We start from the raw sequence: 25,111 nt of genomic DNA on the forward strand, positions 1-25,111 counted from the left end.
TGTGATGCCATTTTGTTTCTCTGTGGAAGTCCTGGTTGCCAGGGGCTTGCTTTCTGAGGTGACAACTTGAGGGGTCAGTTAGTTGAGAGATTGAAAGTTATCTCGGTGGCCATTTTGTATGACAGTTTACAAATAACTCTTGTCACAAGAATGACAAAGAGACATTGGAAAGGTTTGGGGCAGCCATACATATAATATTTCCTGGCTGCAAAATCGATCAATAAGAACAGACATGTTCACACAACTGAGTCCAAAACAGAACTCACTTGCTGCCTTAAAATGGCGGCCTTTAAATGCAAGTAGAGGAAGTGATGTCATACGGGCCGGAACTGGTCATTGGTTACCCAGGCGGGACGTCCCAAGAATGGTCTGCAAGAAATTGAGAGAGAGAGAATGAGTGTGACACTCTCTATAAAATCTTTCCTTGTTATTTATTTAATGTTTATTGGTTAACAAAGTTTTGGCTATGAATATTTGACATTGATTCTCAGTATTGTTTTGTGATTAACAAAAGCAAGTTTTGATTTCCCAGTTTCAGTCTTGTGTTTGCTTTGTTTGCCACGTCTTATTTCCTGGTCTTTTTTTTTTAAATGCTTATCTCCAAATTGGGAAAGTTCAAGATTATGGAAAATGTTATTAAGACAGAGAAAGAAAAAGACATAGATTGCTCTGCCAGCTGTAGGACATTGCGTGTGTTTTTATTAGATCGATCAGGAGATGAATCTTGCATCTTAAATACTAGAAAATCAAAGAATCACTCACCAAAACCAAAATGCTAAGCAAACACATAGTCAGTAAATGAATACTATAATTTCTTAGACCACAAATCACACCAAAAACACAAATACACCTATATTTTACAATCTACAATCTCAGATATGAGTACACACTCAGCACCAACTTATAAATATCACACTAGTTATTTTACACAGGGGTTTTTGCACCCAACAATCCTGCAGCCTGTCATGACAGCAAAAACACACAAATGCAGTATCCACAGTAAAAACAGAAATGTCATTGCAGCAGAATGAAAGCAAAACTCGGGAGATGAATTTTTACAAAAAGAGTTATATGAAAAGGTTCATAAAGTATCATAACTTAAGAAAATATCGGTCAGGTCAGGTTGGGGACCATGCACTGGTACAGCACGTTGCCACACCCACCATACGTCGAAACAGCTCAGGGTCCCTGTTGGCACCCAGGCAGACCTGCGGTTTTGTCCCACCCTCCAGAAATGACCATCTATCTGCCACAGCCAGAGGCATAATTTTGGTATATAGCTTGCCTACATGATGTTACTCTGGGTAAGGAGTATTGCTGCGAGAGCTCTCTCTCTGGTTACACCATGTTTAAACTATAAGAAATTATTACATGAGTTGAATATTATCTGTCTGCCCACCATACGTCGAAACAGCTCAGGGTCCCTGTTGGCACCCATGCAGACCTGCGGTTCTGTCCCACCCTCCAGAAATGACCATCTATCTGCCACAGCCAGAGGCATAATTTTGGTATACAGCTTGCCTACATGATGTTACTCTGGGTAAGGAGTATTGCTGCGAGAGCTCTCTCTCTGGTTACACCATGTTTAAACTATAAGAAATTATTACATGAGTTGAATATTATCTGTCTGTTATTATGAAGAGCAATTACTGGAAATAAGATAAAGTATGTCAGATTTAGTAGTAAATAAATAAGGCTGGGGCTAGCAAGGAGGTGTAGTGTTTGGTGTTGCTGCTTCGTGCATCCAACATCAGACAGTCATCTGTGTATAGTTTGCATATTTCTCACATGCTAGTGTTGGATGTTCTTCAGATATTGAGAATTTCATCCAACAAATACTGTAGTTGGTGGTTCTAAATTTACCCAAGTATGTGTAATTGTGTTAATAAGTAGTTCCTGTGATGGACTAGCACCCCATCCAAGGTCAATTTCTGCACTGCATTTGATGCTACAGGAATAAGATGTGGCCCCTGTGATCCTGAATGAGACTAAATGGTTTTGAGAAGATTTATTTATGTTATAAATTGGTGATATCAGCTGGAGCTGAGGTGGAAGATACCTGAAAGTAAATTTTGTGCAAATTAAAAGAAGTATTAGGTAACATGGAGAACACTAAAAATGCAGCAACTTGCTAAATAATTTAGTTAAAAAGTAAAACTTGAAGACGTTCATATTACAGCTTGACATTATGATACTTGACACTTTTGGTCAGGGGTTTCACACTGAGTTTCTGAAAAGCTACCATGATAGCAGGTTTATGTCTACTTGACTTCTCGATAAGCAGTCAATCGTGTTAATGGGAAATAACTTGTTTTTTCCGTAATTTTAATTTCTTTGCCTGTTAAGGTTTACAGTATTTTTTTCTTTTTGTTACTCTTAAACAGCTGCAAATGGAGTCTCTAGCAAGTTATTTTTTCCACTCTTTAAAGTAGTATGGAAAACATGCCTAAAATGGCACCCAGTTTAATCATGTATTTATCATAAAAAAAGAGAAAATACTGAGATCTGCTTCAGTCCTGAAAGCATTTTGAGATTGTTAGCAAAGAAACATTTACACAAAATATTAGAAACATCTTATGTGGTGGAATATGAACACTAATAAGCCGTGCAATTAAATAACATTTTTCCTCAACATCAGTGGTTGCTTCTAATTTAGAAACTGATTTGAGAAAAAAAGAGCAGCAGTTACAACCCTCCAGGAGCTGAATTTGAGATCCCAGCCTTACATGAAAAAGATTGATGGGCCTTCTTGGACTGAAGAGCTTCTTTTCATTGAAATGCTTCTAAAGTTTTTAAGTATTTCAAAGCCTATACATATATACATGGCCTGTAAAATAAATATCTTTATGCAACATGTTTCTGATGATATGTAAAGCATGAACAAGCTATCACCTGATTTCACCCATAAAATACTAAGCTAAAGTTGGGAATGAATTATGATATGCATGTTAATGCTTAATAATCAGGAGCTTCTTATTTTTTTAAAAATCATCATTTAAGTGCAAAGGTAATTAAAGTAGCAGAGTAACGCAGGCAGCACTCTTGATTAGGTCTGTCTCCCATATACAATTTGTTTAGAATGACTCTACAAAAAAGAAACATTTCAAAGTTTACTTTCAAATTTGCACTATATGCAAGTTTTTGTTTTGGTGTAATAAAACATCTGAAAAACGTGCTGGCTCGCTTCATATCTTTTTATTGATGAGATATGGAGGTGTTATTTAATGTACAGTATAGAGCTTTACAATTTCAAACCATAATGTTGGAGTCTAATGTAAATCTGAAAATAACTTCATTTTCCTGGTCTGATTACTGGACAACGCATTTTTTCAAATGTTTTGCTTCCCAGAAAATGTTTGATGACTATGATATCTTCAAGCTGAGTCCAAACATAGTTTCATAATAATGATATTATCATGCAGGGATTTGGAATGTGAAATTAACTTTTTAATTGAATTTAGCAAGTTTAATTGCTAAACAAGGCTAACACATTGCATTAGTTCAGTTGAGCTAAAAATGTTTTCCTGCTGATTTTCGTTTGTACTCAAAATCTGAGGCTTCCTGTTTCAGTGTCCAACAATAGTTGGACAGCACTGATGAATTCCACGTGGCCTGATACTGCTCTTCTACTGTTGCAGTGACCTGGAGAAGCCTTTCACCATGTCCATCACTGACTGCACCAAAACTAGCAGGTAACAGTCCATATGTGAACGCAGAAAATTAATCTTTAACGCTGCATTGAACTCGATGGTTTTGTATACGTGAAACATGTTGCCAACCAGATGGACTTAGCTTGGTGCTCTGTAGTTGCCAAGAAAATCTTCAGCTACAGTACATTTTTGAATGCTTCCATGCAGCTTCCTCCAGCCCCCCTAGCAGATCTTTGAACCATTTATTGTAGATGTTGTGTCTGATTTATGGGCCAACATAAATGCCTTAATCTTTGCATCAGCTATTTGCGGAAATATTTGTCACCAATATCAAAATCCTTCACTTTGTTTGTTCACCACTTTTACTTTTTTTTACTCCCAAGTTTCATATGATGAGGAAGCAAAAATATCTTTTGTTGGGTTAATAAATGGTTTGTGTGTCACACCTTTGTGTTCTGTAACCAAACACTTAATGAGAGGCCAATTCTTTTTAATGTAATGAGTCTCTTTAACATGGCTGTCCTACCTGCAAATGAAACAACAGTAATTGGTGTATCCAAGCTGCACTTCTAGTAGCAGAGCCACTGCTTTTAGATCACCACAGATTTTCCAGTTGTAAATGTTGTACTATTTATGTATGCTTATAATGTGAGAGGAAATCACAAAAATAGGCGATTACATGCGATTGAATAGTGATTTTTTTGTGATCAGCAGGTCCAAATTCATAAGATAGACCCAAAAGTGATCAGGAAGCCAAATCTGCGTTCTCCAACGTTATCTATATTGGTAAAGTGGAAGTTAGGGCAGTTAAAAATCCATTAAACTAACATTCATTTTTCAGTGTGTCTTCAGCAAAATCAAATTGGTGATGCCTTTGTTTAAAGTAGAGTTAAACAAAAGTTTAAATGAAAGTATTCTATATAAAAGCGGTCGGAATTGTCCTTCCGTCCCATGAGTGCTACGCAGGTGCGGAGTTTCACACACGCCCCGTCCTTTTTGCAATGCACGATGAGATTTGTAGTTTCGTTTTTCCAGGTAAAAGATGATTTTCTACTCCAGACTGTGCGATATCTTCTTCTTCTTTCTTACTATATAAAAGTGGTCGGGACTGTCCTTCCGTCCCGTGAGTTGAAAGCATAGCGGTATTTCGCTTATCACAGACTTACTACTTGCAGCTTGCGGTACGAAGTGACATGATGTGAGCAGAGTTCTGGTGCTCCCATCGTTCCCTTGCTTTTGTGCGCGATGCACTGGAAAAATAGTCGAAATTATGTCTCTGGAAATAATTAATGTTGATGGAGTACAAATGCCTCACCGCGTAGTAAATATCAGGAGGGTTCAAAATGGCGACATCAATATAGAAAAAAAGTTAAAATTTCATCACAAAAATAACAGAAACTACGAGTATTAAAGCAATACCGCTCAAATGCAATATAACCAAATTAATGAGTTTGTATAAAATATCAAATTGATCTACATATTGAATTGCCTTAAGAAATGGTCAACTTAAAAGTCGGTCGCCTTAAAAGGCGGGTCAGCCTAGTATATTAATAAAAATGTCATTTTATTAAAAATCTTACTGGTGCCCCTTCAAAAGCTGGTTTCTGCATTGTGTCCAGTACTGCTACAGTCTGCCATGGATTCATTTAGTTTGACAATGAGTAGATTAATATGAATCTTGATAAAAATGATTATGTATGCTAGTGCTTAAAAACCCTGCCTATCTATCTATCTATCTATCATATAGTGCCTTTCATATCTATCTATCTATCTATCTATCTATCTATCTATCTATCTATCTATCTATCTATTCTATAGTGCCTTACATCTATCTATCTATCTATCTATCTATATACTTTTTGTTTATCTTGAATATTGGGGCTGTTTGTCTTATGACTGTGTATATTGTTAATGTTCATAATAAAGGTCATTTTTAAAAATAAATATCTGTCTATCTATCTATCTATCATATAGTGCTTTCCATATCTATCTATCTATCTATCTATCTATCTATCTATCTATCTATCTATCTATCTATCTATCTATCTTACAGTGCATTTCTGTGTTTTTGAGAGACCATAAGAGGAATATCTGTTTGTTGCTTGAGAAATCTGTCTGTGCTGTGGATGCTCCAATACAAATTAAAAGCTGGCAGGATTTTAACATATTTCAGGAATGTAGGCTATGTATGTTTTGGCATATACAGAATCATATTAAGTAAACAAAAAGACATTGAAAAAGACTATAAATCTATTAGGAATGTGAAATCAAAATATATCATTTTAATATCATTGTTGTAGTCTATACAACAATAAAAACAAACAACTAAAAGTAAAATAATAAAACATGAAAACTCTGGGTATAAATCTTTGTTTTGTTTTTTTTCAACATACAAAAATGGAATGTGTTGTTCTTTGCAACTAATTAAATTTGCTTTGCAATTTTTACAGTTAATAGAAAAATCAACAATGTCTTTTGGGAAAATGCTTAGATTGCTTATTTTTGGTATTAGGAATTTAACCAGGAACAGAGCTGTTATTTCCATCTGGAGCTGGAAAATGAACAAAGCACAAGCAACAATGAACTTCCCTTTGTGCCATAGCTGACATTGTCTATATGGTTAAAAATATTATTGTGCCGTCAGCTTAAACAATTATATCACTTTGTCTTTTCTTTTTACACACACACACGAACGTAATATAATGTTGTCTATGTAGGTATCTGCTATGGAAATTAAATGTCCATGAAATCTAATCAGCCTCAGAATGTAATGTCTGAGGACTAAAAGATACTCCTGTTTAAGATGAAATGTCCGTTTTGAATCAGGATGCTGCACCCATCTGCACAGGCACAGACACTGACCACCCGCGGACTGGGGGAGGGGCAGAGCTTAGTATCTGGACTTTCAGAGGTCTGGCAGTTGACCAAGTAAGAGATAGTGGAAGACTCATTAGTATGTCCTGTGCTTGGAGTGTTAGAGTATAACTTGAGTGCTACCGTAAAATCTTCTGGATTTTGGAGATCCCAGCATCACATCTGATGCTTGCTAAATTTTAAAGAGAGAGGCAAATTTAAAGAATGTAATAAAGACTACTATGGCTTGTACATGTCATTGGTTTAAACAAAGTCTGTTTACTTTTACAACCATATGTGTCAGAATGAACAGTTTTTTTTTATCTCATAAGTATAAACCAGAATTTTTAGCATTCCTTTTGTGACTTTTCTTTTGCAAAAAATACAAAAATATTTATATTAACAAAAAAAAAAGCAAACAATTCCACCTCAATCTCCACCATTCAAGTCCGTTGTCCAAGTGGAGTTTGCACATTCTTCACATGTCTATTTAGGTTTTCCTCCAGGTACAGTTTAACCTTTATTTCCAAAGATGTGCTGGTTAGGTTAAATGGTAATTCCAAATTGGCCCTGTGTAAGCGTGAACATGGCCCACAGGGCTGATGGACTAGCTTGCTGTCTAGGACTGCCTTGCACCCAGTGCTGCCAGGATAGGCCCCAGCCCTTCACAACCCTGAATTAAATGAAGCAGATTTGAGAATATTATGTTATTAATAAAAATAAAGGTGAGAAATAATTAGCATGACTGAATGAAATGCCAAAAGTACCCACATTTCCTTTTCACTTCGATGAAGGTTCTACCAATAGATCATTTGGATAAATAAATATACTGTACAGAATATACTGTGTATAAATATATATATATATATATCTCTATTATGTAAAAAAAAAATCATATGACAAGACAAGACTTTTTTGAAGAGATTTTTTCAAGTCCCCAAAGATGAGACTTTGACCGTGAGATTTTTTCAAGTCCTCCACGCACATGGCCCTCTCACCTCTCATTCGTGTGAATGCTTTTGCCAGACACACTTCCTGCACTCTCAGCTCTTATAAATTTTAACGTTTTCCTCACTTTAAGTTCCCAATTAAAGAAGACGTATTATGTCCAAATCTTATTGAAGAATTTCATCATGAAGGGTTATCAACAGAAAAAATTAGTACACGGACAAGCCTAGCATCAAGAAACGATGAAGTCAAACAAATTAACTGCAAATATATATACAGATGATATGCTTCTTTCTGTGAGTGCTACAAAAACAGCAGGTGAGGGGACGCTGGCACATGCATGTTGCTACTGCTCCTCCCTGTTAATAACCCTTTTCATTAAAGTTTGTATTAACCTTGCACCTTTTATACTTCTTTCATTTTCTTTTATTGCATTTATAGTTCATGGATGCAATCGAGTTGAATAATGTTGATACATAAGCACCTTGAGCATGGGAAAGGCTCTATATAAATAAAATGATTATTATTATTGTATGAAATAAAGAGTGATCCAACTAAATGTGACCACTTTTGGAAACTCTTATATAAAGTAGGCAAACGAGTTATGCTCTTTCTGCTAACTTTTCTAAACTGTCACTGTGTCAATGAGCTCATTTAAAATGGCCTAGTCAATAGAGTAGGTGATTATCAGGAAAAGTAAACTATGACACTTCTGTTAAATAATGAACTCAAAGTGGCAGAAAAGTGGTAAAGGATCCCTCACTTGGGAGTCCCTCAGGGCTGGCTCACTGTAACATTAGCTACATCTCTTTGACAATACACTTGGAAGCTTGCTTATAATTAGGAGGTGATAATGAGCTTTTCCTCAAGATAAAGTATTTTTGGCAAATTGATTTTGTAAACTTACACTTAGGAGAAAGTAGTGCTGCCACCTTATACCACCTACAGCCTTGTTTGATTCCTCTCTGGGGTATTATATCTACTGAATTGTTTTTGTGTTCTATGTCCATTTACATGTTTTCTGTTGCACTTCTGATATGTTATTAGGCTCCCTGACAACAGTAGAAGTGGCGCAGTATAAGCAAGGCTTCATTAGGTGACTGTTAGTAGGGTGGGCTCCTGCTTTGTGCCCACAGTTGCCAGCACTGTTGGGAGTAACACATTAAAAGCAATGCACGTCATGTACAGTAGTCATTGCGCTTTTTAAAGTTACAAGTAATGTAATGCAATGCCTATTTTCTTGAAGTAAAAATACCGACATTATTAAAAAAAAAATAAAAACACTGCCTTTTTTGCAAAGACATTGCCTGCGATTGTCAGAGAAACATAGTCCAGCCTTCTGGTGGCCACAAGTGTGGAATTGGTTAAGCACATAAATAGTATGCAATCAAGTAAAAAGAGTTGAACAAACTTCAAAGTATATATTTAGACCTGCATGTCCTGAGGAGAAAATTTAATTCACCCAGCTTAGGGTCACAGGGAGCCAGTGATTATTGCAAGAAGCTGATGGGCTTTAGAAGCCAGGAGACACGATCATAGTGATCGCTAAAGGTTGTGTCTGTGAGACTCTAAAAACAAGCCATTTCTTATTGTTCATCTGTCACCTATACACCCAAATGTCAAACTTTGTCCATGGCATGGACATTTCTTCAGTTATACCAACAGCCTTACCACCTACACTTGAGAACAGGTAATCACCAGAAACCTCACATGTTTGGACCCAGCCAGTACTGGAATAGGAGACCCTCTTGGCAAAGCTTGGGGATTTATGAGGCCAGCAGGGAGCGCGTACCCTGCGTGTGTGTGGATCCCAATGTAATACAACTGTTGTTGTCCCTTAGATGAAACATAAAACCAAGGTTCTGACTCGATAAAAGATCTCTGGGCATCTTTCAAATAATGTAGGGTTTTCCCAAAGTCTTGGCCAAACTGCCTACTATGGTCTGGCCATTTTGGCCCCCTGATCATTCCCTCTGCCTTATTGTCTAACTATCTCTCTCACTCCTTCACCTAATAGCTAATGTGAGGAGAGCACACTGCCACAAGAATGTGGATGCTACATATTGGTGGTGGTTGTAGTGGTTCCCCACTGCTAATATAAAGTGCTTTGTGTAGGTTAGAAAAGCACTATATAAATGTAATTAATTATCACTATTAATTATTATTTATCATACTATACAGTTAAAAAATGCTATGACTGTCAGTGTTTCTGGTGGTATACGTGGAGTTTGCACATCTTATTTTCAATTTCCGCATGAATTCTCTCAGGATGGTTGGATTAATTTGAGAGCCCCAAAAATTGAAGGATGGCTGGCAGCTGTAAATAGTAAGTAGTGTGAATATGCTGCTGGGGTGGGCTCCGGCACCTCATGACCCTAACTTCGATTCATCCACTTCAGATGCAAGAGTGGATATTGCAGTGGCATGCAGTCTGCATTTTTATTGTACATTTTTAATAATAGGATAGAGCATGCTTACTGCATCCATGTTATTCTTCTAGTCTCTAAACTGTGTTTATTTAACTACATTGATATCCAGTTTGTCATTTAAGCTCCTCTGGGCTTGCTGTCACAATAAAGATTTACTGTTTGATTAAACATTTGTGAAGCTTTATTTTCTGTGCAGTATTTTTTGTAATTTTATTTTTCCACAAATCACTTCATCTTATGCTTAATACAGAATAAATGACTGCCTGATGCAATTAACTTGTGGACATGAGTCCATTCTGTATTTTTCATTCTTATGCATCTCTCTGATCATTTCCTTGTCTTTCTGTTGTCTTGGTAACAATGTTTTTATTCACCGCTGTTTGTAATATCGATGTCAAGTACTATGTGCTGCATTCACGTCTAAGAACAGTATGTACAGAAACTGGAGTGGCAGCCTCCCGAGTCTGCAGATCACTTGTATTTGAGAACTAATATTTACAAAATAACACAAAGCCATCAGTGGCTGTACGATGACATGAAATTATTAACCCTGCACCAGGATATTTGAACAGGCAGGCATTCTTTCCTAACCTAATGCCACACAGCCAGAAATCAGCTAACATTCAAGTTATTAGCCGTGGCTAAAAAGTGGTTCTGCTGTATTAGCCCCATGAACAGTATACCATGCCACCTGCAACACTGGGGTGGTGTCTGCTGGCAATGATGGAGCAGAATGCTTTCACTTTCAGGTGATTTTAAAAAGAACTCAAAGGAGAAAAAAATAGCAGGTGCTGTCGAAAGCTGTCAGAACCTCCACTTCAAGAAAGAGCCGAAGAAAAAAGTGGAGAGGAAATAAAGCCTGCAGGCTGAAACTGTGAGAAGACAATCTGTTAAAGTACTGGAGATACTGAAGCTTCAACAATAAAAGGAAACCTTATCGGGTTAGAATGCATGGTTTATATATTTTGAAAATAAGAAGCCCTGACATACATTTTTACAATTTAAAAATATTTCTAGATGAGACCCTAGATTTGGGAACATTTTAAAACATTTGTTAGCTAATTTTATTCATCCCTGAGGTTTACATGTCAAGTTTGCCCTGCAATGGATGGGCACCCCACTTACGGCTGGTTTTTTTGCCTAGCTGACAGTACTGCCATAGGCTCAGGCACTGCACATTCCTGTACTCCTGTAAGTGGGCTCTGGATGAAAGAATGAATGAATAAATTAATGCCACATCTTGGATATGTCCACTTCCGGATAAATTGTGAATACAAAATGTCTGGTGCCACCAAAACTCCCTGTGATGGCTGCTCATTCTTGCACCCATTCTAGATAGTGCTGTTAGGATGGACAGCCACACCCAGATAACGTAATTATTTAGCCAGTCATTCATTTTCCAAGTCGCTTAATCCTGAACAGGGTCTCAGGAGTCCGCTGGAGCCTAACACAATAGGACAGGGTGCAAGGCAAGGAACAAACCCTAGAGAGGGCGCCTAACGTTTAAATAATTAGTGCAAGTCTGAAAATGAATAAATGAATAATTAGCTGTCCTCCGGATTAATCAATAAAGTACTTTTTTGTCACATCCTAGCAGTGTTTTACTATGATGTTAGTCATCTTGTGATATGTACCTAACATTAAAGGTACCAACATGTCCTGTTAGGTTCTTTTCTTAATGGGGGATAGGAAGAAATGTCAAAAACAGCTAATAAACTGTTATCTGTAACCCCTTACCTGTCTTATTGCCCTTATTACATTCCTCATATTAAACCCTAGGGAGTCATAATGGCAGGCGGGTTGCTGAATGGGACTGTCTTATATTTTCACCCCTTTTCCTCAACCTAGTAAGCACCAATAGAGAACATTGGTTTAAGCTTTTCCTTAAAAATTATATTTATTTACACAATAACCAATAGCTGCAAATATAATAATACAAATCATTATACTGTACAGACTGGGTAGGTCATGCAGTCCCAGATGACATTTCCCAGATGGTCCAGTTCCTTTCTTGAAAAGTGAAAAGAAACCATTCTTGCTGGAGACAGAGCTCCTTTAAAAGTGTCCAGCAGCTAACCAGATAGCAAGTCCATGGCTCCTTTCAGAAAGGCAGCAGATGAACCAAACTCTCCACTCCTACAACAAAAGCACCAACTGAATTAAAACTAAACTAAAAACTGAACTGAGACTCTTTTTAAGGGAAAAAAGTTCTAACAAAAGGCAGCCACTCTTTCCCTCCTTCTCACCCAAATTAAGCATACACCTGGCTTAGTGTCGTCTAGCAAAGCAGCTAACACTTTTACAGTTTCTCAAAACATACAAACATTATCCCATGGGAATCAAAAGCTGCACTAAGCTGCAAACTGACTCAGTAAACAAGATATCCCAGGATCCTGTTTTTTCCTGCCTTTTAGCTTTCCCAGAGTACACTGCACCACTGTCCAACTTGACAAGTCTTTTAGGGCTCGGCCATGGACCGGAAGTCAGTTGAAAAGGTTAAAGAATCCCCAATACAGCAGGTTGAAAGAGGGCTCCAAATTGGCCTGGTGTTAATGAGCATGTCCTATGATGGACTGCCACACCATCCATGGGTGCTTGTCAAACCGCACCCAGTGTTGCTCATGTATAATTTCAAATCCCACACAATGCTGTAATATAAAAACTTGTTTTGCAAAATACACTAATCAATAAATATATTACATCTCAGGGATGTATTTTGTTAGGTTAAATGATAACTCTAAATTTGCCAAATGTATACTCAGTGCCAGACTGGCACCCTGTCTGCTGATTACTCCACTTTACCCATTGCTGCTTGCCTAAGTTCAGACTTCTCACAAACATGTAACGCCGTAAGCAGGCTTTTAAAATCAATGAGCTGTCTCCCACATCCCAGAGATCTCCACATTAGATTAAATGACAATGCTAAAATGGCTCAGATTGTCATGAAATAGACTGATGTTCCATGTAGGATTGGTTCCAACCTTGATTCCAGTGGTGCTTGGAGAGATTCTAGCCGCTGAGCCCATGGTGCAATGCAATAAGAGAGGTCTTAAGCTGAACAAATTTGGTTTTTTTTTTCCATATTCTAGTCACATCCATGTGTATGGGGTTACAAAATATAAGTAAATTACATTAAGATGATCGGTGAAGACCTCTTCTTTTGTCTTCTCTAGTTGCAAACTCTTCAAACTGTTATGAATATCTAGTAAACAATAATTATTATCAATAAAATAATGAGATTTAACATTACATTAACTCAGAATTCTTAATTTACTGTCTGATCAGAATTATGTTTCCCTTTCATGTCCAACAGAAAAACCTGATGCTACTAACACAATGTAACTTCCATCTGTATATGGTGAGATGGTTTATTTGGGGAGGTAGCAATGCAGTTTCTCAAAAACAGATGAGAAGAGGCAGGTTTGCCCTACAACTCAGTTTATCAACTTAATTTTATTTCTTTAGATGTGGCTGGTGACCCCGTCCTATATCGGTGTGTCTTCTCAGTCTTTCTGTATACCTCACAAGCTGTTCATTGAACTCCTACTGATATTGAGTCACCTCCTCACAAAACACATCAGCACTCCTCATGATTTCTGCTTTTTTGCTCTTCCTTTTTGATATTTGCAGTTTGTTCTTACCTGTTATGTTTTAGTCACATTTTCTCCCACACTTATATATATTTTCTTTTTTTTGTGTCTTTGTTCATTTTTAGGTTCATGTGTTTATGTAATTTTTGTTAATATTGTTTTTTTATTCGGTATCCATGTACCTTGTATTCTTCTTTGATATTTCTTGTGGTTTGTGGGTAGCACCCTAAGAGACAAGACCACCCTTACATCACTGCTAAAACACTGTCCACAGTTTATAAATTCAGGCTGGTTTTGAAAAGACATTTGTCTACAGTAGTGATTACCAAACTCGATCCTGGGGACCCACTGTGGCTGCAGGTTTTTGTTCCAACCAGATTCACAATTCTGTGATAATAATCAATAACAACTGATCCCATTTAATTAGCTGGTCTTTTTCACTCTTCTCTTATTCTGCATTCAGATAAAGACAACAGTATGTTTTTTACATTTATAAGACACTAGCAAAATACCCGTGCTTCGCAGTGGCGAAGTACTGCCTTAAAAGTTTTATTAAGAAGAAAAAAAAACCTTTTTAAACTGAGGGAAAATATGCCAATAATTATTTAAGGATCTCTTTGTATACCACATTGTGAGTTCGGCCCTCCGGTTGTAATATGACCAAGCTGTGCGCTGAGCTTACTCTTGAGCATGCAACGTACAGTTGGCCATGTGAAAAGCAATCTCACAACTTGGATTGCTGCTGTCATAACTGGTTTGAGTTTCATGGTTTGCTTCAACTACGACAGTATTTGCAGGACTTGTGTTGAAGTGACATTCGGCAACTGTCAATCGTTGTAAGCATACAACCGGTTTCATCGATAACTTCACATCCAGATTTTGAGAGTTTAAACATCCATAAACATCAAAGTGTCCACTACTGAAATTATCACCTGTGAATCTAAGATGTTTAAGAGGCATTGGCAGTTGTCGAAAGGTGTAAAATATTTGGCCATTTCGGTACACTTGAAAGTGACAACCAAACAATTCAGCGGAAGCCATCAACTCACATGCAGAACCATAGGGGAAGGGCTTAAGCATTTCACTCTTATAGTGCTCCTGTGTAGTATAATTATCTCCTGTACTGTCATCAGTCCACACCTTGAACCTGTCCCAGTCATTCAATACATAAGAAACAATGCTCCTCCGGATATCAAGAGTGAGCCTGATATGGCCGTGCAACATGTAACAAAGAGAATGGAAAAGGTAGGTGCCATCTCCGGACATGGAAACCACTCGGTAAATGACATTTCTTTGATCGATGGTGATCACCTCGATAGACATATTAATGGGGGATGGAATGATAAAGGAAATGGGTACCTGAGCAATGTAAAGTAGGTCTAAAATACCTATACAATAACTATAATTATAATAAATGAACAATAAAACAGCGGAGAAGCCATCGATTAAATAAAACGACTGTAGTTATCAGCAGGAAGACGTGAATCCCGTGGCGAAGCAAGGAAGGGAATGTAGAGACCAGAGCGACAGACGGCCTTATATAGGCAGGCAGCCAACAACGTGGGAGGCGTTGGGATGGGGGACCCAACGCCGCCTCACACGGTGACCGAGCTGCAGGCTATGGACGTATATATCTACAAAGTACGTAAGTAGGATTCAGTTAACGATGGGAACCCGCGTACCAAATTTCTTGAAGATGGGCCCATAAGTAACAAAGACCGTTGAAAAGCTCAATATGGCGGCCGACAGTGGCATCATACCACCGAAATAAATATGTACATTGGTTTCAGTTAGCGCAGAAAAGCTGCCTACCAAATTTTGTGAGGATTGAAGATGGGGCCATAAATAAAAAAGTTCAACGTGGCGGACTTGTCGACCGTTATGACTGTTAACGCGTAGAATTTCTAAATGAAACCTGCTTAACTTTTGTAAGTAAGCTATAAGGAATGAGCCTGCCAAATTTCAGCCTTCTACCTACACGGGAAGTTAGAGAATTAGTGACATTGGAAAGTTCAATATGGCGGCCAACAGTGGCATCATACCACCGAAATAAGTACGTACATCGGTTTTGGTTAGCGCAGGGAAGCCGCCTACCAAATTTCGTGAAGATGGGGCCATAAATAAGAAAGTTCAACATGGCGGATGTTGTTGACCGTTATGACCGTTACACATAGAATTTCGAAATGAAACCTGCTTAACTTTTGTAAGTAAGCTGTAAGGAATGAGTCTGCTAAATTTCAGCCTTCTACTTACACGGGAAGTTGGAGAATTAGTGACGTTGGGAAGTTCAATATGGCGGCCGACAGTGGCGTCATACCACCAAAATAAGTACATACATCGGTTTCGGTTAGCGCAGGGAAGCCGCCTACCAAATTTCGTGAGGATGGGGACAGCCTGCTACCTACATGGGAAGTTGGAGAATTAGTGACATTGGAAAGTTCAATATGGTGGCCAACAGTGGTGTCATACCATTGAAATAAGTATGTACATGGGTTTTGGTTAGCAAAGAGAAGCTACCTACCAAATTTTGTGAAGATGGGGCCATAAATAAGAGAGTTCAACATGGCGGACATTGTCGACCGTTATCGACCGTTATGACCGTTACATGTAGAATCTTGAAATGAAACCTGCTTAACTTTTGTAAGTAAGCTGTAAGGAATAAGCCTGCCAAATTTCAGCTTTCTACTTACACGGGAAGTTGGAGAATTAGTGATGAGTGAGTGAGTGAGTGAGTCAGTCAGTGAGGGCTTTGCCTTTTATTAGCATAGATTTAGAAAAAATTAAATTTTTTGTAAAGCTATAAATGCTTAACTCTCTATTGTTGTTTTCCTATTATTTTTCCCTATTGCTGTGTAGTTTGCTCCCTTTATTTAACCTTAATAGTGACAATTAACAACCAGCACAGCAGACACCCAGGATGATGAAAGCAGCAATTACTTCAGTGTCAGACCCACTAATTAGTAAATTAAATAACCAGAACACTTGGAAAAGCAGAATGAAAATTAGGTTGAAAATACTGTTAACGACTTTAAAAAAAAACCTATATATTCCCAATATAACTGCTTATTACATTTTAATAAAAATCTACCAAACTTAGCTTGTAATTTCTACATTGACTCCCAAACACAGAAACTGGGAAATAATGACTCACTTAATTAGGCTAAGAATCCAATAAAAAATGGAAGTTGGTACGAATAAAAACCTGCAGCCACAGTGGGTCTCCAGGATCGAGTTTGGGAACAATTGGTCTACAGGTATTATCGTGAGACAAGAATGATGTGTGGCTAAAAACAGTGAGGGAGAGAAAGCCAGAACAATCAGGCTGACCGAGCAAGCTAGCAAGTCACAAGGGTAAACTGGAGAATCAAAAGTTATGGACACAAAGGGAGTTCGAAAAAATGAAACAATACCTAGCACTTGGCTTACTTGCTTAGGACCTAACTATGCTAAAGTTTTTGTTTGTTTATGCAACTGAGAAATACCAAAATGTGAAAATGTTGCCATATTTATGCTACCACTACTTGTGACGTAAGGAATATGATGATCTTGGTCAAGTGACTCATCTTCCATGTGATATAAACAAGTAACAGAGCAAAAGTAAACTTTGTCAAAATTCTTTAAAATGGTTTGAAATAGATTCTCCATGCGTTATTTAAAAAAATGCACTTTTACTCCCTGGCCTTTAACCCAGTATGATATGTTGACTGTCTGTTTACTTTTTATTATGAATCTCTTCAGCTCTTACTGTATGTGTTTCTGTTACTTTTTCCTTTGGTTACTGTGTGTCTGATATGTTGGGTTTTTATTGGGCAGCACTTTGGTCAGCCTTGATGTTGTTTTTAAAGTGCTTTATAAATAAATAAATTTATATATATAAAATTCTTTTTGCGCTTGAAACGGAAATTTCGTATGTGTTTACGAATTGTTATTATTTGTGTTAGAGTTATTTTACTGATATTGAAAAGAAGTAAACACAAACATGCTGATCTATCCCATAGAAATGCACTCCGCGTTGCCCTCTCCCAGGCCTCCTCTCTGGACTCCAGCGCTGAGCCGTCTACTGCCATGCGCGTTCTGACAGAGAAGTTTTATTTATTCGTTCAAGTGACTATCGCGGAAACTGCCACATTGTAACTTTTTTTTTTTAATTGGCAGTACTTGAAAGTAGAAGAGATGAAGAAAACAGCTTTGTGTCTTTCTACTTTTTAAATGCGCCGAGCTATAAACAATGTGAAGACGAGACCGCCTTCAGCGGCGAGGGGTCGTGACAACGAAGTGGACACTGGGAGGCGCGGAATGTCGGGCTGCCCTGCCGGGTCAACAGCTTTGCAGTATCGGGCAGTGTCCTCTCTTTTCACACTGTTTGTGACACTTCAAGTGCCATGTCAGCTCCTTGGACAGTGGAAATCTTTGCGAATTAGTGTAATTGGCGCCATCGAAGTGTGACACTCTTGGTAAATTGCACTGCACGGCTACTTACTGTTCCTTAAGGTGAGTTCAGGTCACTAAAACCCCAGAACATTCAAGGTTGCTTTTGTGATGAATTCTTTTAAGAAGATAGAGGGTTTATATCTAAGAAGATGTACCGACCTCTTCATGTAAAGTATTGGACTTGGGAATTGTTTGGACCTTCTTCCCGTATCTCAGAATCATTTTTCTCTTAAATCACAGGCACGTAGTGCAAGGTTGTCAAGCAGGTAGTTTACCCGAAACCACTGCAGTAGTACTCAATGTATCTTTACTTCGTAAATGTTAATGTTTTACTGTTTAATAATTTATACACTTCTTATATATCATTCAAATTCTCTTATGAAAATGTTTTACTGTTTAATAATTTATACGCTTCTTATGTTCTTCAAAATCTTTTACCAAAATGTTTTACTACTTAATAACTTATTTTATAAAAGCTACATTTTATTTTTTTCCCTTGCACTTAGTGAGCGAAGCCACTGGGTAATCAGCTAGTAAATAAATAAAATATATAATAGATGTTCAACCATGTATTAGGAAGTGAGTCCCTTAGTGATTCATTGATTGATTGATGTTCAAAAACTGCTCTTCTTGTGAGTATTGATTTACTTTTCTTGACTTTCCATTTGGAATACCATTGAGATTTTTTCATTTTTTCGTGATTTGCCTCAAAATCTTTCTGCCTTCACTTTTCCATCTTGTACCGTTTTGATCTTTTTCTTTACTGTCGGTAAATATTCTCATTTATAAAGATACAAATTTGACTTATCTCTCAAGCTAATCGTTTTATGGTTCCTTTCCTTTGAGAGGCATTGTGAGATATTTTGGGACATTAAGAGTAAACTGACTGGACAGACTGAAGCCTACCAGTAGAGTATGGAGCCAGGCTGCCTGATGTGAGGCCTATTTTTGTGCAGGCTAGGGAAGGCTCTGCCTAGTTTTGTGTGTGTGTGTATGATTTTTTTTTTTTGAGGATTCATATCCTTTTGCTATTTTTGTGCACTTGATCTTAACATTATCCACAATCAACTAAATGTGGTTTGGTTATGTTGACAGCAAATCATCAACTCCTAATTGCAATATAAGCTTTATCCTAAATTTCAGTCTTGTTGCCAGGGTGGCATGTTACTGACAGGGTGTATGGTTAGCACAAAGATCCAATGTACTGGGTTACATACTGCACCTGGTTGCTATCTTTTTGGAGTTTACGTATTCTTACAGAGTTTTTCTTCAGGTGCCCCAATTTTCCTGCTATATTTCATAGATATATGTGTTAGGAGTGGGTGTGTGTGTTTATGCTCCATGTCCAGAGCTGATTCATATCTTGTATCTGATGCTGCCACAATCGACTACAGCCAGTGCATTGTTCCCTTTATAAGAGGATACTTAAATGCAAACTTGTATGCAAATCGATTTTTGAAAGTTGCCTTCTATAAACGTATCTACTAAATCATCATTATTATAAAGTATTTTTAAATTTCCACTTTATTATTAAGACCAAATATATTCGTTCAGAGAGCAACATCTGCTAATTTGATGCATTTATAACTTCTTGTGGTAAAGTGAGGTCCACGGCTGGTTGGCACCTTTTTAAATAAATAATCACTACCACACTTGCAGCTTTGGGGTGGGGGAATAGTAGCGTGACAGGAACGGTTCCCAGGCGCGATTTGGACAGTCCCGCACTTAAGTGCACAGGTGTGGAATCGTCCATGCCTGTAATTGATGCTGGGAGCTGCTAATCACTATGCCACATCCCCATGCGAGTGTGAGAAGGAAGGAAGAAGAAAAAAGACAGAATGGAGGTTAGTGAAGGAAGAAGGCAGGAGGCAAAAGAGCCAGTGTGGGAGTGAACGAGTGAAAGGGAGCAGGCTCATTGGGGAGCAGGCAGGCAGACAGATGGGAAGAGAGCCCCTGTAAGGAGTGTATGGCCGACACTCAGGTGTAGTTGGAATGGGTCGCTCCCGCTGAGCTGTTTTGAGGAGCGGGAGTGACCTGGAGTTTGGACAGCTTGCTATGCAAGACAGCAGGGGGATTAAGGAGGCTCGGGGTTGGAAATCCCCATCGTGTGCGCCCTGGTCATTGGGGACCTGAGTCCTAGTCTTTACGTAGTAGTACGTAGTCAGGGGACGGAAGACAACTGGACGTGCAGTAGATCAGCTGCGTCTGCTGATAGGGCGACTTCTCCGCTGCAAGACTCATGTGAGATAAGCAGAGGAGCTGCAAGATAAAAAGAGACAGCATTTTCTTTTTTTTATAATCATTCCTGCCAGTAGATTTTAACCTTGTTTTAATAGGATTTACTGGATTATTTTAACCTTCACTTTTTTACATGGTTTTATGGATTATTTATTTATGGACTGTTTTGAAACACTGCACTATTTATTTGGACACTGTCTGTTGTTTTTAATAAAGGCACTGTACGCTTTTGCACCTTCCCCTTGCTTCTTGTTGTTGTCCTCATTTGTCCAGCTCATCCTGGTCATGACTGTCGACAGTGTTAGGTTCAAGAGGCTCCCAAAACTGGAAGAGGGAGCATGGAGCCGGACCTGCACCGTCACACTTCCCTCTGCATGATTTTCAGCCGACATCTTTTTTTTGAAACTGTGTTTGATTTACAGAGACAGTGGAGGTGGGGAATCCACTTTCATTCTATTGTACGCCCGTCTGATTTGTGTTTGCATGTGTTCTGCACTGGATTACACTCAGTTTAGCATTGATTGCTGTTGGTTGAGGCTATGGCTTCCCCAGAAAGCATGGCCTGAAATCAAGCAGGTCTAGGAAAAACAGACAAATAGAAATTTTTCTTATTGTTATAAAGTACTGTACATTTGAAGTCCTGTATGTGAGAAAAAAACAACATGAATGAGGTTTCTGTAGTATTCTTAAAAAACGCCTCCATTCCGACCTGCAGTTTCCATAATGAGGGCCATCTGGGAATTGAAGAGTTCCTGAAGTTCATTACTGAGCTTGCTTCCCAGCCCTACAGGAAAACTGAAATTTCAACTTTTGACCTTTTGGTGTTACCATTATCTAAATATCCAAGCACAGTAACTCATTGTAGCAGCTCTATATTGCATCCTAAAAATAATTAGACAGCACTCCACCAAGAGTCTAACTTTCAGAAAGGTCTTGTGTATGATGTCTTTATTACTGAATATCTGATATCCAGGTTTCAGATGAAGTGTTATGTTCTTTAATAGCATTGGATTTTAATTTACCCTGTTAAAACACATAATAGCTCCCAACACAAAGTTTGAAGAATCATCATTGCCTGGCTGACCTCCTCCACTTCATTAATTATGGGTAGTAAGTGAGGTGCAACTTATTATTTTTATCAGACTCAATGACTCCAGCTTCATAACTTTACTGACACAGTTATCATTTTTAAACTTCCAGAACTAGTAAAAGACTTGTCCTTTCATTAGTTTTCAAACTTGTGTATTATCCATATCAAGGTTACAGGGTTTAAAGCTTATCCTACGGTAGTAGCATTGGACACAAAACAGAAAATAATCGCAGATGGGGTGACATTACATCACTTGACACACACACACCCACACATATCCTGATTGAGCTATTTAAGAACTATATGTGTGTTGTCACGGATGTCTGGGGTTCTTACCCGGCCGGGATGCCTAGAAAGACTGGAAGGAGGCGTTAATAGCTTCCGGGTCACGAGGGGACAACCGCCCCGGATAAGGAGAGGAGCACAGGAGAAAAGGGAAAAGCTTTTAACCCGTTGGGACCTGTGGCCACAGCCAAGGGGCGACTTAAGCCTCATGAGACCCAGAAACAGTTACTTCCATCACACTCGGCAAGATGGCGGAGGAACCTGCCAGGGACGCCCGGAGTACTTCCGGTCTAAAGGGCAGCACTTTCGCCACACCAGGAAGTGCTGCCGGAAGGACGCCATTAGCCACCTGGAGCACATCCGGGTGGGAATTAAAGGGGCTGCCTTCCTACAGTCGGAGAGCTTGAGTCAGGAGTGGTAGCAGGACGAAGCTCCCAGGAGGAGATAGGCAGCCAAGGACTGAGGAAGAGAAGGGTTATTGTGGTGTTTGATTAGCTGTGTGCATTGTGTAGTGTTCGGGTCTTTAATCCTGTTTATTAATGTTAAATAAACGTGTGTGTTTTATGAATATGTGGTCTCCAACTGGTGGTGTCCGGGCAAGTCTCACAGTGTTTGTGTGTCAGGCACTAATCTCTGGAGCCCAAAAGAGCTTGGATCATTTGCAGACCTATTTGAACAAGTCATTAAGTCTCTCTGAAACCAGCAACTGGGGCACTCAGTAGAAAGAGAAAATAATGTGACCCAAGAAAAAAGTAACAAATTAATGAAATTAAAGAAATTAGGTTGTCAATTTTATAAACTCTCAAAACTATCATTAAGTTCACCAGATTTAAAATATGTCAAAATGTAACACCTTTCAGTGGCTCTGCATGAATCCACAGGAGCAAAGAAAACACAGCACTTGTGATCAAGTGTGGGATCTTCTTCTGGCAAGTTTGATAATTATGCCAATTCTGTAATTATGATTTTTTATGTTCTAAATTTCTGTTTGTGGGATGTCGAAGGACTTTCCAGAGAAGCAACCACACAGACACTGGAAAATTGGCAATCGCATCATATGCTTTTGTCTGCCAAGAAATTAAATGTAAATGTGGTGTGACAAAACCATACATTTATTTTTCTTTCTTTCTTTCTTTTAACTTAGCAATATTACCCACCTATTAAAATACAGCAAACAAATCACATAAATTTATTACTGTAACAGTCTTACTCAAATCTGACTTCCATGTCTTTGAAATGAATTGCAAATTTTGAACACTGATGTATTTTTAAGATATCTTCTATTACTATGCAAATGAAATTCAAAAAATCACATTTATTATCTGTCAATACTCTTTCTTGTTTTATTTGTGTTAAAAATCTTAATCAGCATTGCCTTTTGTACAACAAAGTATAAAACCAAGAAGGACATAAACAAATCCAATGTTTTGTTGTAATGGATGGCAGTCACTGAGCCCCCTGATGAAAGATTTCATGATGACCATCCTTAGAGGCGACTGCAGGCATTAATTATTTAATAGATTCATTAATGTATTGATTAAGATAGCCACTTTGATTATCCAAATAAATTAATTATTAACTGAATTATGCAGTAAGATTCTTTGTTAATCTCATAATGTTTTAGCAGTCTGTTTTAAAGAAGGTTTAGTTTCATTTTATTAAGGGTTGTGACATGATGAAAACATAATTTATGATATACTTGTAAAATTTTTCCTTAAACGATTAAATATAAAACACTTTCAAAAAATATAAAATTAGGACCATTAACGTAGTGTAGTGAATCCCAAAAGAAAAAGATAGACATTTAGCATTAAAGATAAGACAGCATAATGCATAATGACATGTGTATGTTAAGTAAATATCCATCCATATAGACAGCGCTGTCTTTTAACTTGCTTCAGTTTTAAAGGTCCTTAAAGCTGCTAATGATGGCAGTGTAAAGTAAATGATATGTCAAAATGCTAATGGAAATCATTACACAATTGGGTGACACACAAATTGTAGTTTATAATCACCTTGCAAGTAAGACCCACGATGCCTTCCAGGCAGGTCGTTATGTTAATTGCCAAGAAACATGAATGTGCATGTCGCCTGTCATCAGATAAGACAAATTACCTCACAACTGGTCACATGGGGGAGTTTGATGATGTACAGTATACTGGTTTTATAAATGGGACTTCAAAATTACTTTTCAGATTTATATCCCCACCCATATTAAGATAATTTGCTTAAGTCAAAGATAAAAATCACACATTCATCCATTTGTCAGTTTCTTAAATCCATTTAGATAGATAGATAGATAGATGGATAGATAGATAGATAGATAGATAGATAGATAGATAGATAGATAGATAGATAGATAGATAGATAGATAGTCCAAGCTTAAAGTTTTAAGGGGCAGGAGCTTATCCCAATAAGCACAGACAAAGGGCAGGAGAGAGAGTACTGAGAAGGGGTTAAAGATATAAATTACAGGTTTGGAAGTCATAGTGTTACATCCAAATTAAACATTAGCACGCTACAAATAATTTGACGAGAACAGGCCAATTAACCCAATGAAACTCGCCAATCCTATCCACTCATTTCCTCCAAAATAACATCAAGTCGTTTTCATTGACCTTAAAGTCCTACTGTCTTCCACACTACTTGGTAACTTTTTCAAAAGAAAATCCTCCTAATGTTTGTGCAAAATTTACCCTTAACAAGTTTCCCACTTTGCCCCCATGTTCTTTTTCAACTCATTTTAAAGTAACAGGCTCAATCCACTGTACTATTTCCTTTCTTAATTTTAAACACTTTAATCATGTTACTTTTTATTCTCTTTTTCCTTAAACTGAAAAGGCCCAACTCCTTTAATCTTTCCTCATAATTCATCTGCTTCCATCCTGCGGCTTCAGGCTTTATTACAATTACCTCAAAAATGATAAATATGATGTACAGACTGTATTTTAGTTCCCTTTTAGGAGGACCAATGCTAAGTATTTACACTGAATCAGTTTATATCGGCTACCCGTTGTCACTTCTCAGGGGACTGGCCAACTGGTCAGATGTATCTCAACCAAGCTTCACTTCATCATGTTCATTGTGCTGGGAGCCATTAACTGACCAGTGAGGTGAGGCTTTACATTCAGTTTTCAAATAGTGTGAGTGCACATATTTAAAACATAACAGCATAAATGACATGTTTGCAGCAGTGTCCAGCTCTCCTAACGTAATAAAAGCATTTTACTGCACTCATATTGCAATAAGGGATGGCTGCTGCCATGCAGTTATGAGACCCGGGTTTGCTCCCCGGGTCCTCCCTGCGTGGAGATTGCATGTTCTCCCCATGTCTGTGTGGGTTTCCTCTGGGTACTCCAACAACAACAACATTTATTTATATAGCACATTTTCATACAAACAGTAGCTCAAAGTGCTTTACATATTAAAGAATAGAAAAATGAAAGACACAATTATAAAACAAAATAAATCAACGGTTTCCTCCCACAGTCCAAAGACATGCAGGTTGGGTGCATTGCCAATTCTAAATTGTCCCTAGTGTGTGCTTGGGTGTGTGTGTGTGTGTGTGTTTGCCCTGCGGTGGGCTGGCACCCTGCC

The 25,111-nt window shown here is 38.1% G+C and overlaps 1 protein-coding gene across 3 annotated transcripts in view; it reads right to left on the reverse strand.

The window, feature by feature from the left end:
- LOC120516124 (retinoic acid receptor beta-like) overlaps positions 1-25,111 on the reverse strand; it is an 878,498-nt gene that overhangs the window by 310,998 nt on the left and 542,389 nt on the right. The gene's annotated exons all lie outside the window — the stretch shown is intronic.

The sequence above is a fragment of the Polypterus senegalus genome, chromosome 15 (genome assembly GCF_016835505.1).
Source record: "Polypterus senegalus isolate Bchr_013 chromosome 15, ASM1683550v1, whole genome shotgun sequence".
Lineage (NCBI taxonomy): Eukaryota > Metazoa > Chordata > Cladistia > Polypteriformes > Polypteridae > Polypterus > Polypterus senegalus.